Source organism: Rhinolophus sinicus, chromosome 7 (assembly GCF_057876585.1).
Source record: "Rhinolophus sinicus isolate RSI-liver-muscle chromosome 7, RSI-T2T, whole genome shotgun sequence".
NCBI lineage: Eukaryota > Metazoa > Chordata > Mammalia > Chiroptera > Rhinolophidae > Rhinolophus > Rhinolophus sinicus.
The window spans coordinates 40,731,491-40,747,999 of record NC_142507.1 but is presented as its reverse complement, the minus strand read 5'-3'; the positions used below and the strand labels follow the sequence as shown (position 1 = coordinate 40,747,999).

At 34.6% G+C, this 16,509-nt stretch overlaps 1 long non-coding RNA gene across 3 annotated transcripts in view; it reads left to right on the top strand.

Moving 5' to 3' along the window:
- Positions 1-328: 328 nt before the first annotated feature.
- Positions 329-16,509, top strand: part of LOC141568474 (uncharacterized) — a 145,333-nt gene continuing 129,152 nt past the window's right edge. For all 3 annotated transcript variants that reach the window (XR_016021740.1, XR_016021741.1, XR_012491619.2), the window contains exons 1-2: positions 329-659; positions 2,147-2,207. This is a non-coding gene — a long non-coding RNA (uncharacterized LOC141568474). The remainder of the gene's footprint in view (positions 660-2,146; positions 2,208-16,509) is intronic.

The following is a 16,509-nucleotide window of genomic DNA, read 5'->3' as shown; positions in this document are numbered from 1 at the left end:
TTTTATTACATCAGTTCAATTCATCATGCATTTATTGAATATTTGCTATGAGAGATATTCTGATGTAGGTGCTAGGGAAAGTGAAATAAATATTTTATCTAAGAGCACATGGGATAGTAAAAGTAAAAGGCACAAATATAAAAAATTCTGAAAAAGGTGTGTATGTGATCTGAGTTGCAGGAAAGATGCAAAGTTCAACTAGGTTGTAGGAGAAGAAGAGAGTATTCCAACTAAAGGGGCTGTGAAGTACTTCTTGAGAGAGAGGAAACATACAGTACAAATCCGAGAGCCACATTAGTTAGCATATAGGAAGACAAGAGGAACAGATTGTTCCAAACTCCCTCTTATGTAAATTGGACTTGGATGCTTTGTTCAGGCTGGCTTTCTAGAGCTAGTGAGTCTTCCGTCCAAAAGGCTCTTTCAAGAGCGTTATTAAGGAACATAAAAGCTCTTGTTTAGTGTCAGGATTACATTGGAAAATCAGACATGCAGTCACCATATAGTGTCAGTCTCAGCATCTCCACCTGAGCAAATGCCAGCTGTGCTGCAATGCTCCAGCAAATGTGAGCTCCCCCCCCCCCCCAAAGCACACAACACAGGAGTTCTGGAAGATGGATGTGAACAAGTGCCTGGGAGACCTCAGAAGGTACCAGAATCAGGTATCTCTTTATATGTTTTTTTGGGCTTCACTATAAAGAGAGGGAGGGATTTTTAAGGGTAAGGAAAACAATTCAAGTCTAGATTGTGAACTGGGAAAAATCAGAGCTTATCATCAGGCAGGGAGTGTGATTTAGGATATGTTTGGGGGTGATGGGTAGGGGAGAATGTCGGAAGGTGAAGACACCAAATGTGTGGATTAAAGAGTAGGTTGTGACTTTGAATGCCCAGGGGAGTCTCTGCTCTTAATGATACATGGTGAAGTAGTAAAGCTTTTCTTCCATGGAGTGACACGTGATCACCTATCCTTAAAAGATATCTCTTTCAGGACTGTGGGTAGATTAAAGGAGGAAAAATTGGAGAGTGAGAACAGTCATGGGTCTATTACAGTCGACCAGGAAGTGGTACTATGGTCTTAGGTAAGAATAGTGGTAAGGAAATAGAGGACTAGACACATTTGAGAGACAGTATAGAAACTGTCTTCTTGAGATGATTTTTCAGCTGATTTGATATGGACATTAGGAAAAGAAAGGAGTCAAAGATTAAAGATGATAACCATAGAGCAACTACTATTTAGTTAGTTATGTGCAAGGCACTGTGCTAACTATACTATATACTATATACTATATACTATATAATACATATATAATATGTAGTATATAATATGTAACATATAATGTATATATTATGTATGTATATATTCTATTTCTCATAAAACCCATTATTATATCCATTTTATCCAGAAGGAAACTGAGGTGCAAAGAAGTCACAACTTGCCAAAAGTCATGATCAAAATCCTTGACCCATGTTCTTAACCATAGTGATTCAACTAAGACCTTCTGATACCATGAGTTAATGCTGCATGTCCATTCAGGAAGGCAGTAAACTTTGGTGATTGTTTTCATATTTAATTATTTAAGTTTAGAAATTTCATTCAAGACTTTGCTGTTACAGATTATTCATGTATGTGCATATAATATACACAAATGAAACTTGTATATCTATGCATATTCTTATGTCTCAAAATGTTTTGAGCTATTCAGGGATATGGTAGGATATGTCTTATAATCAATAAAGTACCAAAAAGAGACAAACTGAAAATCTTTCCGGTTTATTATTTTCTTGATGCATGAAATACTACGTCTCAGCTTTTTCAAAGAAAGGAAATGAAAGGAAAAAATAACAATTATGCAACTTCCTAAATTCCCTTCACTTTTTGAAAACGAAAGCCCAGTTCCAGATAATGAAGTTGAGTGTGGTGAGATTTAAATTCTATTCAAATAAGTTACATTAACTCACAGTTATTTATTCTAATAAAGGAGAGGAATCCCTGGATAATTGAAATCCGTAGACAATTGAAAAACTGCCTTTAACAATATTTTTCAACTTCAATCCATACCACATTTTTTATCGGCATTATTATCAAGTAACAAAAACTTCTCATTTAAATTTCACTTCTTTTCTCTTTTCTTCTCACTTAAATGGGAAGGGAAACGCCTAAGCAGTAAACAGCAGAAGGCATGAGGTACCTGACTTCTATCTAAGGGCAGGTAAGAAACTGCATGCCTAAAACATTTATAGTATGTAAAACAATGATTAAACCAAAAGCTTTTACATACAGTTATTGGGGTAATTTTGAACCTTTTATGAATTAATAAAATGGACATTTAACTGGTTTTATATTATCATTAGAGGCTGAGCTTTATCATACTTTCAACTGGAAAAAAAACATTTTCGTACAGGCCTTATGTTGTTTTTATCAGGCAAAATGGTCCTGTGAACAGAGTAGCAAGTGCATAACCTGTCACTGATCATTCTGAAAATTTCTTAATATATCAGCATCTCAATGTGGGCATAAGAGGGTAATGAAATCTAAGGCAAACTGACAAATGGATATTATCCTTTGTTAGGCTAATTAGTGTTGCAAGATATGATTACAACATTGAGTTTCCTTGGCATTGTGTTTTAGTACCTTCAAGATTTCATTAAATCATAAAATAAGCATTTATTTAAGAACCTTCTATATTCCCAGGAGTGGAATGGTGAATGAGGAAGTCCTTGCCTATCCCTTCTTAACCTGACATGTTGTTGGTTCTATGTTATGGATGAGCAAAGTGTGTTAAGACTCCAGGTCAATGAATGTTTCCTGAGGAGATGGTCTACAAGATCAATTAGGAAATAATTTGTTTAAAATCAATTGGCATTGAGATAAATATAATTATTTAAAATTGTTTATATAATTTTGATTTGTTTGTTTCCTGTGGGGAGTTTCTTTCAATGAAAATTTAGTTATCTTAACATCACTAAAATCAGATAGTCATGGTCTTTGTTGAACTATGGTGGGTAGAGAGGGCATCCTGGATCTCTTTCTTTCTCTCTTTCATTTCCTTCCTTCCTTCCTTCCTTCCTTCCTTCCTTCCTTCCTTCCTTCCTTCCTTCTTTCCTTCCTTCCTTCTTTCTTCCCTTTCTTCTTTTTTTTATATTGAGGTAAAATTGGTATATAACATTATACTAGTTTCCGGTGTACAACATATTAATTCAATCTTTGTATACAGTACAAAGTGATCACACCACAAGTCTAGTTACCATCATCACCATATGGTTGACCCCCTTCCCCACTGATAACTGCCAATCTGTTCTCTGTATCTATCCTGAATTCTTTTCTGTTCAGATGTTCATCCTTCTTTCTGTACACGTCTCCTTAGAGGTGTAGGTTGGAGGTAGAACTGTGCTAAAGTAACCATCTACTTAATCATCAAAGCTAGCCCCAGATAAGATTTGCCCCTAATTTCTTACCATTTGCATTTTGTGTTTTTTGTCACTCATTCCCCTCTCCTAATTCATGATGAGCTTATATAGACTCACAGATGTTTGGTGCTCTCCACTCTGTGGACACTACCATCTGAGCAAGGAATTGAATCTCTGTGTTAAGTGGGATTTGGTATTAATTAATGGATTGATTCATTGATCCAATCAGCATTATTGAATATGTAAAAGATACTGTTTCATGTTTGATAAAATAGAAATCATAGGAAATCTTACAAACATGTTTGGAAATTCTACCATAGCATAATTATAACATTATTAGAAATATTGTGTATTAAATTCAAAGAATCAGGTAAATTACCCCTGAATTTAAAAAAGAAAAAATTTCAAGCAAGTTACAACTATGCTTTAAGCACCTATCTTTTTTTTTTTTTTTTTTTTTTTTTTTTTTTTTTTTTTTTCCCAATCATGGAGCTCTACACCACAAAGGTTAAAGATTTTAAATATTTAGCAAAATGTACCCTTCAACCTTCTCTCTCTCAGAAGACAATCCAAACTTTTTCAATTCATTAAATTAATCCTTGGTGGCCACAGCAGAATAAAAATGTCATATCTTTAGCATGCAAATGATGCTATTAGTGTGTGGAAATATACAGCACAAAAGTCATTTACTTGTCTAAGTGAATTTTGTTCTTAAATCTGCAATGTATCTCATATACAAGCTATAAAGATCAAAAGCAATGTAAAATTTAATCTGACAGAAAATGCACAGCATTTGTTTTAATCGTTTTGGAAAGTTTGTGGGTCTTGTCTTTTGGCATAAAATTAGCTTAGGCTATAAACTTTGAGCATTGTGCAGGTTAATGGACTTGAAACCTGGAGGAAAAGACCTTTCAATGATCTTCGGGATGTGATATTATTACCTATCCATAGATAATCATAAACATACATTTTGCTATGGAGAGTGTGTATTTTTTTAAAAATAAACTTTTCATTCTAGAACAGTTTTAGATTTACAGAATTATTGCAAAACAACTACAGAATGTTCCTGGATACCCCATGCCAGGTTTTCCTGTTACTAACAACTTGGATTAATGTGGTACATTTGTCACAATTCGTAAACCAATGTTGATATTTATTATTTTATTAATCTTAAGTCCATACTTTGTACATTTTGTTGCTCAAATTGTTCTATTTTGGTAGCTGTTTTCTTCGGCTTTTGGGGCCCTTTTACACAACCCTAGCAATTTTTTTCTTTTTTGGGCCGTTGTTTCCTGGCACAAGTTGCTCTAGGCTTATCTTGTGTATTTCTTGCTTCATTCCTAGAATCAGCCCTTCCTCAAGGAACACTGGTTCTTTGTATTGGAGAATGGTGCAAGAAACCAAAATCTGTGCACTAGGTTTGCTCATTACGACTGCATTACTGTTGTTTCTAGACCCTCTAAACTGAAAGAAAAACTAGATGTATGTATATATACTAACCCATTTATATATACACATCTACAAGTATTTCTCTCTAGATACCCACTCATATCTATAGTAAACTAACCATGAGTTCATTAGGTTCTACGGCCACATGGATCATTCTAACCTCCTCCCCTAGCTTATACTCCCACTCCAACAGTGAGAAACCTGTTCCCACCATCTGTTATTCATTTATTTTAATTGTTCAATTCCAGTATTCATGTGTAGGGCTTTCAGAATTTCTGGCCCATATGCCAGTTGGAAACAACTTTACCAAATAGAGAATGTACAGTTACTTTTGCTTTTGGTCTTACAGGTTCCATTCATTTCCAAGTTATTAGGTCAGCATCTTTGTCACAACCCCTTCAGTGAGGTTGTTTCCTACAGTTATAACACATTTAGATTCTTCCATCACCTTATGATATTCCATGATATGGATTTACCACAATTTGTTTATCCATTTACCTATTGAAGGACAGTTTTTTTATTCCTGTTTTTTTTTTTTTTTTGGCAATTATGGATAAAGTTGCTATAAATATGTGTATGCAGATGTTATGTGAATATCATTTTTCAAATCAGTTGGAGCTTAATTGTTGAATTATATGTAAGACTGTTTAGATTTATTAGCAACTTCCAAACTGTCTTTCAAAGTGGCTGAACCATTTTACATTCTCACCAGCAATGAATGAGGAATTCTGTTGCTCTGTGTTTTTTCCACATATTGGTATTGTCAAGTCTTTGAATTCTAGCCATCCTGATAGGTATGTAATGGTATTTTATTGTTGATTTATGACTAATGATGTTGAACATCTTTTCATAGTCTTATTTGTGATCTATATGTGTTCTTTGGTGAAGTGTATGTTGAAATCTTTTGCCCATTGTTTTCATTGAGTATTTTGTTTTTTATTGTTAAGTTTTAAAAGATCTTTGTATATTCTGGAATAATCCTTCACCACATATGTGATTTGGAAATAGTTCCTCTATTTATCTTTCACAGCAATTTTTTTTAAATGAAATCCACCCAACTTCTCAGTTTTTTCTTTTATGGATCATGGTTGGTGTTTTTTGTTTGTTGGTTGGTTTGTTTTGTTGTTGTTGTTGTTTATAGATCATGTTCTTAGTGTTGTATCTAAAAACTTACCACCAAACCCAAGGTAACTCAAATTTTCTTCCAGAAGCTTTCCAGATCTATAATCCATTTGAGCCAATTTGTATATAAGTAATGAAGTTGTATCTAGGTTCTATTTTTTTTTTTTTTTTGCATGTGGATATCCAATTGTTTCAGCACCATTTGTTAAAAAAGGTTCTTCTTTCTTCACTGAGTTTCCTTTGTATCTTTGTCAAAATCAGTTGATTATAGTTGTGTTAGTCTATTTCTGGGCTCTCTATTCTGTTCCTGTGATCTATGTATCTTTTTTTTCACCAATACCATGATGTCATGACTACCATGGCTTATATGACATCTTAAAGTTGAGTAAATTGAGTCCTCCAACTGTGTTCTCTTTCAGTGTTGTCTTCACTATTCTATACCGTTTGCATGTAATGGGAACTCACTGTCTGTATCTGTAATGTGAGAGGACACCTGAGAGAGACTTCCCAAAGCAAAAACAGTAATACCAAGTGGACCTATTTCTCTGTTATATATAGAGGGTCTGGTAGCTTTAAAGACCAGGTTTTTGCTAATAACACTGACAAAATATTTAATGTACCTCTTTACCAAACATTCTTTAACATATATATTAACTTTATTGGTGAGAAAGGAAAAGACAAACTAGATACTATAAGTACTTGAAAGTAGATTAATCATGAATATGATATGCTGTCAAATTAATTAAAAATGTAATTTAGTCTAATACCTTGTTTAATTATTTTATTATTTAATACATTTTTAGTTTGATTTTCACCTAGTATTTACCATAAACTTGGTATATATTTTAAACAGAATATATTTCATATTTTTAAACAGAATATAATAGAGGCAAAGTAAATGGTGATGAGTTTGCAGTAGAAACGAAATGTTAGAACTTTGGCTTTAATGATGAATAAGAAGTGAATTCAAAGTCTAAATAAAGTATTTTCCCTTGAAATACGCAGACTGGTTGTCTGCATTTGATAAATATATTTTTATAATTGCTTAAATCATATTTCAAACTGCCTCTATGACTATGTCCTCCCTGGAATATTTTAAATCTTTCAATGCGTTTATTAGGTACATGTGTTACAATATACAAAATGATTATTTAATGAACTTTCTCTTCTGCTTCAGCTCCTACTATGATGCACCCACTCACAAAATTATGTTGAAGTGAAAGCAATGTGTCATAAATAGAACATTTCTGAGGACTATGATATGGTGTAATTTAAAAACTTTAAATTGTTAGCTGGTTATGAATGAGGTTCTAGAGCTAAAAAAAGACGACTTCAATTGCTGTTTTATTGGATGTCGATGTGTAGCCTTCCTGATGTGGGAATGAGTCCAGAACTGCTACTATGCACAGCAGTGTGTGTAAGACCGGAAGTGTTAGGAGGCTCATGACTTCTGCATAGATGGAGGCGATTGTCTTGTTCACACACATAATGGAAGTTCCTGATAAAAGGAGAAAGACTGTAAAATCTTCCAGTCACTGCATTGAAACTCAGAAATAGCTGTTTGAGACATGGAAAAAAACAAAGACCCATTAAAGGAAAAGCACTAATGTCCATCTCCATGCAAAGAGAGAGACGTCAGTTAGTAATAGTGACTAGTGTCCTGCGTTCTGCAGAATGTTTTGGGAGAAGAAAAATCTCAATAATGCAGCCGAACGTTGTTGATTGTTGCCTATACCTCTACCTTGTAATTTTTTGCACAATTTCAAGGAATGAAAGGAATAGACAGAGGTAACTCTGAATGCAGCCGTTGGAATACACCCAAATGCAGCACTAAGGTGTTTTAATGGATGATAGTGAGGAAAAGAGGCAAAAATGGGAAGAAGCAGCATATTCTCTGTAATGCTTTGCAAGATATATTGTTAATGAAAGTGCTGATAATTTGCTTTAAGTATTTCCCTCTCTGTTTTTTGTTGCTTTCATAGGAGAATTAATCATCACTATAAATTAGGAGTGGGTTTGGGGGTGAAAAGGCCATACAAAATGGATAACCCACTTAATCCTGTTAAATCTCTGGTACTCTACAATTTTTTGCTTTTCCCCAAGCAAAACCAAACCAAATACTTCAGGTTTCCATAATAGTGTCATAGCCAAACAATGAACAAAACCCATTTTAGTTCAGAAGAATTAATGATCTTTCATTCTAACTGCTTTTGGCTTCATCTTAAAAACAAAACAAAACAATTAAACAATGAGGATATAAAGCTGAAAACATAAATTCAGGCTGGAATGGTACTCACTAATAAAACAAACAAATTTCTGCAATTATACTGAATTCTTGCTGAACTTCTTACCTGGCTTGCTGGAGAATCAGAAATAGAGTAGGAAGAAACTTGCTATTGAAATAAAATTGCAAACTTCTCTTTTAACACAATATGAAGTAGAAAGTTACTGTGGTCCAGAACGGTCTTTTAATTTCGACTGAAAAAACCCCGAAACATTAGACATTTATCACCTGCCAAGCATTATGCTAGCGTCCCAAGATAAAAATGTAAATATGACACTATTTCCTGCCCTCAACTTGCTCACAATGCAGTTGTGAAGTTAAAGTTGAACAACAGTTCAATAAACAATGTCTAGTGTCCATGTCGTACTTGTAAAGTTGTGAACTAACCTGATTGCAAAGATGGAGCCAAAGAAAGCTATGTATATTTTTAAGCCCTGGCTCTTGCAAATCCTAAATATATAGTCTGGGAAGGAAGGGATGCTGTCAGTCACGAGCTTGAAGATCAGGCAGAAACAGACAAGAGGAATAAAAAAGAGACTGCCAGGTTGCATCAGGTTTTTAGAATGTGGTTTCATGATTTCAATGAGTGTGAATTGTAAGATTATTGGAAATACCTATATAGTAAAACTATACCCATCCCCAGCAAAACCATAAACATTTTTTGAATTATCTGATACTTTTTTCTATTCACACTTCATCTCTTCTCCATTAAAATAAAGACTGCATGTTGAATACCGGTAGACTTGCTTTCCATTTCCCCTCTGTCAATGTGATTAAAAGGTGAACACATATTATTTAGCTCCAGGCAACATCTTGCATAGGATCTCTGGCATTCAGTAGGGAATTATTTTGCAGTTAATGAACTATTGAAAACATTTCTAGCCAAGCAAAATATTTTATCAAATTCATTTTCTACTTTTAAAATAGACGCTCATTATTTGGGGCACATGAGGGAAATGCCAATTTTAAAAGAGTCCTTTAAAGTTAAGAATGGTTTGTAATCAAACAAAGTGCAAGGGTGGAGGCAAGGTGAAGGGCGAAGTACTAAAACAGCTCTGGCCCCAAAGAATCATAAGCACACACTTCTCACTGCTAAGCCCTCTCAGGAGAGCCTGAAAGAGCAGAAGGCTTTGAAGTTTGCTCAGAAAATATGAGCGTGCATTTTTAAGAAACTGAACACTTATAATACTTATTGGAGAGAGCAATAAGACAGAGAGCAACTTGTTATTTTCTTTTTTTCCAAATGTAAATATTTTGCTCTTTTCCATTGTAAAAGTACTTTCATGCTAATTACAAAAATTCATCCAGTATGAATTATTGCAAGTATGAAGAGAAAACTAGTGGCTATGAATTCCACAATGAATAGTTGGGAGTAATTCATGCTGCTATGGCTACCCTGGGCTCCTCCTCCTTCTGGAACATCCCCCACCCTTCCCAATGTCAGGTTTTTGCATTGACAGTTCCCTCTGCTTGAAATTCTATTCCCTGGATATCTGAGGCACTTACTCTCTACTTCCTCCCTTCTTAGAGTTATTTTGTTGTTGTTTTGTTTTTCTTTTTTAAGACCTTAGAGAGACTTCCCATAACCATTCCAACTGAAATACAAACCCCACCCCAACACCGTCTATTCTTCTGACCCCATTGCATCTTTCTCCATAGCTCTCCTTGCCACTGAGAGAGCACACATAATTTGCCCAGGTCCGTACAGCCAGTAAGTGGCAGACTCAGGATTCACTCAGGCTCCCTCTCTGCCATGTGTGAGCTCGTGACCACTATCCACTGCTACCCTTCATTACTAGATACTTAATAAATTTTTCTGGAGTGAATCTACTATGTTTTCAGACACATTTCTATGTACATATACCTTATTTCTTTCATAAATGGAGGCATATAAAAGACACCGTATTCCCACCTCTTAACATATGTAAGGGTGTAACGAATTTCTATGTCTCTATGTGGATGTCTCTCTATCTAAATTTGTACCTATTTATGTTATGTTAATCATTCCATTATCGTTGGATACTGAAGAGGTAGTTCACAGTTGTAGTCACTGATAAGACTGTTTTGAATACTCACCTGATTATAGTCTTAGAGTAAATGTCTACATGTGAGATTGCACGATCAAAGGATAAGCACATTTTTTAAGGCATTTAAATCATTTGACGAATTTCTGTCCAGAAATTCTGCACTGACTCAAACATCCACCAGGAGGGCCTGGAGGCTGGTTGTGTCGTGCTCATTGCCCTGACCTGCGAGGGCGGCCAGCACTCGCCAGTTATCAGTGGGCAGCAAGGTGGTCAGGCTATGAGCCCTGCACTGATGCTGCCTGAGGACAAGTCAGACCTTGTCATAGCTCTGCTTTCTTAGCTATATAGTTTTAGACAAGCTATTTAAGCTCCCTTTCTTCTATTTTGTGTTTTTAAATGTTATATATAAATGTAATGCTTTTTGTCCAAGTTAAGTGTTTTTATGCTTTCAGTTTTTTTGTCTTTTAGCTTCCGTTATTTGTCATCCATACAACTTTACCTTTTCTTTCTTTTCTTTTCTTTTAGTGTGGGGGGAGCTGTTTTGTAGTTTTTGTCTTAGCTTTTATATAGTCTTATTTGTCAAATGTTATGATTTCTGCCTGAATATGAAAATTGTAATTCATAAAGATATAGGCTCTTCTTTATTATTAGATTTTTCCCAGCATTTTTGGAAATTCTAATGCTTGGAAATATAGCCTTTATTCATGAATGGGTCTAGTGAAACTTTTAAGAAATTACAAGAGAAGGGCTTACTCTTTGTAAGAAAAGTAAATATTAAACAAATATAAAATAAAGAGTGGAAGTTCCTATCTCCATTTTCCTCTCTTCTTTGCTAATTTCTTATGTATTCTCTGCACTTCCTCTGAATATAGAAATGTTATCTTTGTTCTGCAATTTGTTCCTCAATAGGTACTGGAAGCCATCCATATCTGTACATTCAGATATAACTTATTTCAATGGCCCACATAGATTTCCATAATATGAAAATATTAAAACCTATTAATTATTCTTAAGTGATAAACCTCTAGGCTGACTCTAGTTTTTGCTACTGTCCATGGTATGACAATTTTTTTTAACATATGTCCTTGTATAGCAGGGCCTACATTTGTGGAGGACGGATACCAGGATAATCAACTGATCCCTCAATGGATATGCCCATTTACAGTTTTGTGGAAACTGTCAAACTGCCCCCCAAAATACATGTCCATCCATATTTAAAAATGTGTCCATTTCCCACTCTTCAGTAGTGTTGTGTATTTCCAGTCCGATTCTCACTCTAATGTAAGTAATTTATTTTTGTTATCCTGAATATGATAAGAATTTCTCTTTCTCTGATTTTTGATAGTTCACAAAGATCTGTCCTACATATGTGTCTCGAAGGGAACATTTTTCTATGTTAAGTATTTGACCCTTTCTTCCATTATTTCTATTCTTTAATTGTAGAGTACTGACAGTGCTTGCAAAATTTCTGTTTGATACATATTGGCCTTTGAGATTTACCTCCATGTCTTTTAAATTTTCTTTATAATTTTACATTATTCTTATTTTGTACTATACTGTGTAAAAAAATAGGTATATCTTTACAGGTTACTAATTCCATTTTAAGTACTGTTTGTTTGTCAACTTATTCTTTCTGTAGAGATTCAAAATTATCTTAGCAATGAGGTTGTTCATTTCTGAGAATTAAAATTACATCTATCCTTATATTAGTTGCTTCTACTTTTCTACCATTTTATCCTCCTTTTTTTTTGCCAACAGAATATGGAATGGCAATGTGCTCAGCTTAAAAAATATAGAAAAAGAAAACTGTGTTTTTCCAGCCTCTGTTGCGTCTCTATGTGTTGTTCTGGTGAAGGTTTAACAACCAGATTTCTGGAACTAAAGGAACTAGCTTTGTAAGTTCTGCTTCTTCTAGGGTGTAAATACTCCCAGCTAAAGTTACCTGAAGAACTCTCTTAACTTTCTCTGGCTGCAAAGTTTATTCTTGAACTCTATCAGGGAAACATTCTACATTATTTCATGATATAATTTCACAGTGTTTCCTGGGAAACATTACAGCCAGGCACACGGAATACTGAACTTGTCTTGAAGGAATGACTTTATTGACTACTTCTTGGCTTATTCTCGTTCCACCCTGTAGTGACGAATCTAGACTTTGAGTCAAGGCCTCCTACAGGCAATTACCTTTTATTCAGAAATTATCCTGCTTTTCCTGATGGGATCGCGTATTTATTGGTGCTCCAAGGTTCTGTCCTTAAACCAGTGCAACCTCCTTTATATTGTCAGATTCTTCGTCAGTCTTCATCAGGGGATGATCTCTTCTTGTATTCCATTAAAACTATGGAGTGTTTTTATATTTATATTTGTTCTGTTATTGAACTCATCTTTTGGGGAAGAAGAGGGACATATTTTGCTATACTGACCTGGAACCAAGTGAACTTTAGAATCAGACAACAGCATTAAAAAAAAAAAAAGAAATTCAGATGTTGAATAGAATTTTGTGAATGCAGTGCATAGGAAAAAGAGATTAAAGATACAACTTTACAATGGTGCTACTGTGTCAACTTTTTAGTATTTAGAAACAAGATTATATAGTTGGTGAATACTTTCCACGTTATTAATATTTGAGAATACCATTATATTTCATAATATTTTGAACTATTTGCCTACTTTAGAATTTTAAGCTGCTTATTTTCCTGTTGGTTGTTGAGTGATATCATGATGAACAGCATTTTACCTAAATCTTTGCTTACATTTATAACTCACTCCTTCGTATAATTTTGTGAAAATGGAATCAGACCAATAAATTATATTTATCAAATAAGTACGTCTAAATAACTGAATAAATTTGTTAGTGATATTTCAGATAGGGATGCCAGATTAAAAGAGAATTGGGTTTAGGAGTTAAACAGATTTTGGTTTTAATTTCAGCTCCACTGTTCACCAGTGGTACCATCTTGAGGATACCATCTAACCTCTGTATGCCTCAATTTCTCTATGTGTAAAATGTAGGTTGTAATGTCTTGCTCATGAGATTATTGTGAAGATTAAATAAAATGCTGTATGCAAATTTTATTTATCTGCACTTGATAAAAAGTGATTCATCATGAGGGACTTTGTGCCAGAGGCAGCCAGCCAAACTGAGTGAGCCTTGATTTCTGACTCACAGAAGTCATGAGATAATAAATGTTGGTTGTTTTCAGCCTCTAAGTTTTGGGATACTTTGTTAGGCAAATAGATAACTAGACAATTTCATACAATATAATTCGCCTTTTTAGGTGTATAGTTCTTTGAGTTTTGACCAATGCATACAATTCTGCAGCCATCACCACAATTAAGATATAAGACATCTCCATCACCCTCCCAAACAAAATCCCCTCTACGTACTTTCTGATCAATCTCTTCCCACTCCCCCAGACCCTGCCAAACAGTTACCTGTCCCTATGACTTAGCTTTTTCCAAAATGTCATATAAATAGAATCATCTATAGGCTACAGTATGTAGCTTTTGCGCCTGTTTTCTTTCCCTTACTATAATGTATTTGAGATTCATAAAAGCTGTGGCACATAGCAGTTCTTCATTACTTTTCATTGCTGAGCAGTATTTCATTTTATGTATGTACCACAGTTATTTATCTATTATGATGAGCATTTGAGATGTGCATTTTCAGTTTTTTATTGATTATAAGAAAGCCACTGTAAATGTTTGCAAACACCTTCTTGTATGGGCATATTTTTTCCCTCTTGGTTAAATACCAGAGGGTGATGATTACATGATTTCAGGGTGTTATCCTGTTTCCCCGAAAATAAGACCTAGCCGAACAATCAACTCTAATGCGTCTTTTGGAGCAAAAATTAATATAAGACCCAGTATTATATCACATTACATTACATTACATTACATTACATTACATTACATTATATTATATTATGTAAGACCTGGTCTTATAGTAAAATAAGACCGAGTCATATGTTAATTTTTGCTTTGAAAGACACATTAGAGCTGATTGTCCAGCTAGGTCTTATTTTCAGGAAAACATGGTAGTTTAACCTTATTAGAAACTATTAAGCTGTTTAGAAAAGTGACAACACTTTGCATTTCCACAATTAAGGTGACTCAGCATCCTTACCTGGACTTCATATTATCAAATTTATTTTTCATTTTAGCCATTTCAATATGTAGGTAGTGGTATTTCATTTTGAGTTTCATTTGCATTCTCCTAATGACTAATGATGTTGAACATCTTTTCATATGCATATTTGTCATCCATATATTCTCTTTAGTGAAGTGTTTGTGTGAAACTTTTGCCCAATTTTTAAATGTAGGAGACACAGGAGAAAAAATCCTCGACTTGTTACTGGTCACAGGGAGAAACCTTCTTTATTCCACTGTTAAGAGTGCTGTTAGGGGCCGGCCCGGTGGCTCAGGCGGTTAGAGCTCCGTGCTCCTAACTCCGAAGGCTGCCCGTTCGATTCCCACATGGGCCAGTGGGTTCTTAACCACAATTCCTCGAGTCCTGCAAGGGATGGTGGGCTGCACACCCTGCAACTAGTTACGGCAACTGGACCTGGAGCTGAGCTTGTACCCTCCACAACTAAGATTGAAAGGACAACAACTTGACTTGGAAAAAATTCCTGGAAGTACACACTGTTTCCCAAAAAAGTCCTGTAAAAAAAAATGAGTGCTGTTAGCTATAAGGTTTGTTTGTTTGTTTGGTTGGGTTTTTTGTCCATGCCATTAATCAAGTTAAGGAAGTTCCCTTGAATTGTCAGATTGTTGAGATTTATTCCACATCACTAATGAACACTGAATTCCATCAAGCATTTCTTCTGCATCCATTAAAACGTATGATTTTTCTTCTTTAGTTTGTTAATATGATAAATTAAGTTGACTTCAAATTCTGATCCAAACTTACATTCCTGGGATAAGTTCTACTTGGTCATGGTGGATTTGATAGCAGTGTTATTAAGAGAATATTAAGGGAAGTCACAGAGTGGAAAATGTATTTGTCACACATATAATCACCAAAGGAATGTATATTAAGTCAGTAACAAACTCCAACAGATCAGTTAATCAATAAATAAGTGGATAGGAGACTTTAACTGCCATCCAGAACAAAATTCAATGTAGAGGAGGTAACACAATCCAGAGTGTATACAAGACAACTCAAATATTTGGGATACAATTAAAAATTACTAGCTCATGCAGAGAAGCAGAAAAAAGTAACCCATAATTTTCATGATTATCATGAAAAAAAAAAGTCAACAAAAGTACTAACTAATATGCCAGATGTAGAAATTAGCTGAAAAGGACTTTAAAGGAATTATAATAAATATATTAAAATATTTATAACAAAAAAAATAGAAAGAATAGGTAAACAAATGGAGAAGCTCAGTAGAGACATGGAAATTATGGAAAAAGAACCTAATGCCACATCACAACTGAAAAATCTCTATCTTTCAGGACTTAGGCTATGTGTTATGATGAAGTAACAAGGACCAAATTTAATACCCCCAACTTTAAACAACTAAAACACCAGATAAAAATATGTGAATCAATGGTTTTTAGACTTTAAATAATACTAGCTATCACAGGACAGTGAGTCCTTTCTGACACGTTGTGTTCCTGACCTACATACCTTTATTCCCCTCTTAAGTGATGCTATTTGTTTAAGCCTCTGATATTTGGGTTTGCTGTTACTTGTAACCAAACTGATCCTAATATAGCAGTTTTGGTTAGCTTTTATCAGAAGTCTGATTTAATGTAATGTACTTTTTAAATAGAAGATTCTGGTTTGTCTGTGGAGAATAGGATATATGGTGGCAAAGATAGAGGCAAAATTACAAATGCCCAATAATTCATAAAAAATTGCTTAAACAGACCTTTAACATTTATTGACCATTTGTATTTGTTTGTGTGTTGTTTGCTTGGTGTGTTATTCTCCTAGAGCTGCTATAACAAATTACCAAAACTGGGTAACTTAAAACAACAGAAATTTATCCTTTCACAAATCTGAAGGACAGAAATCCAAAATCTAGTGTTGGCAATGCCATTCTCCCTCAGATACCTCGAGCGTAGGAACCTTTCTTGCCTCTTCCAATGACTGGTACACCATGAATTTCTTGGCTTGTGGCAACATTAACACAATCTCTGCCTCCTTCTTTAACGGCCATCTACTCTATGTGTGTGTGAGTGCAAATTTTCCTTGTCTTATAAACACAC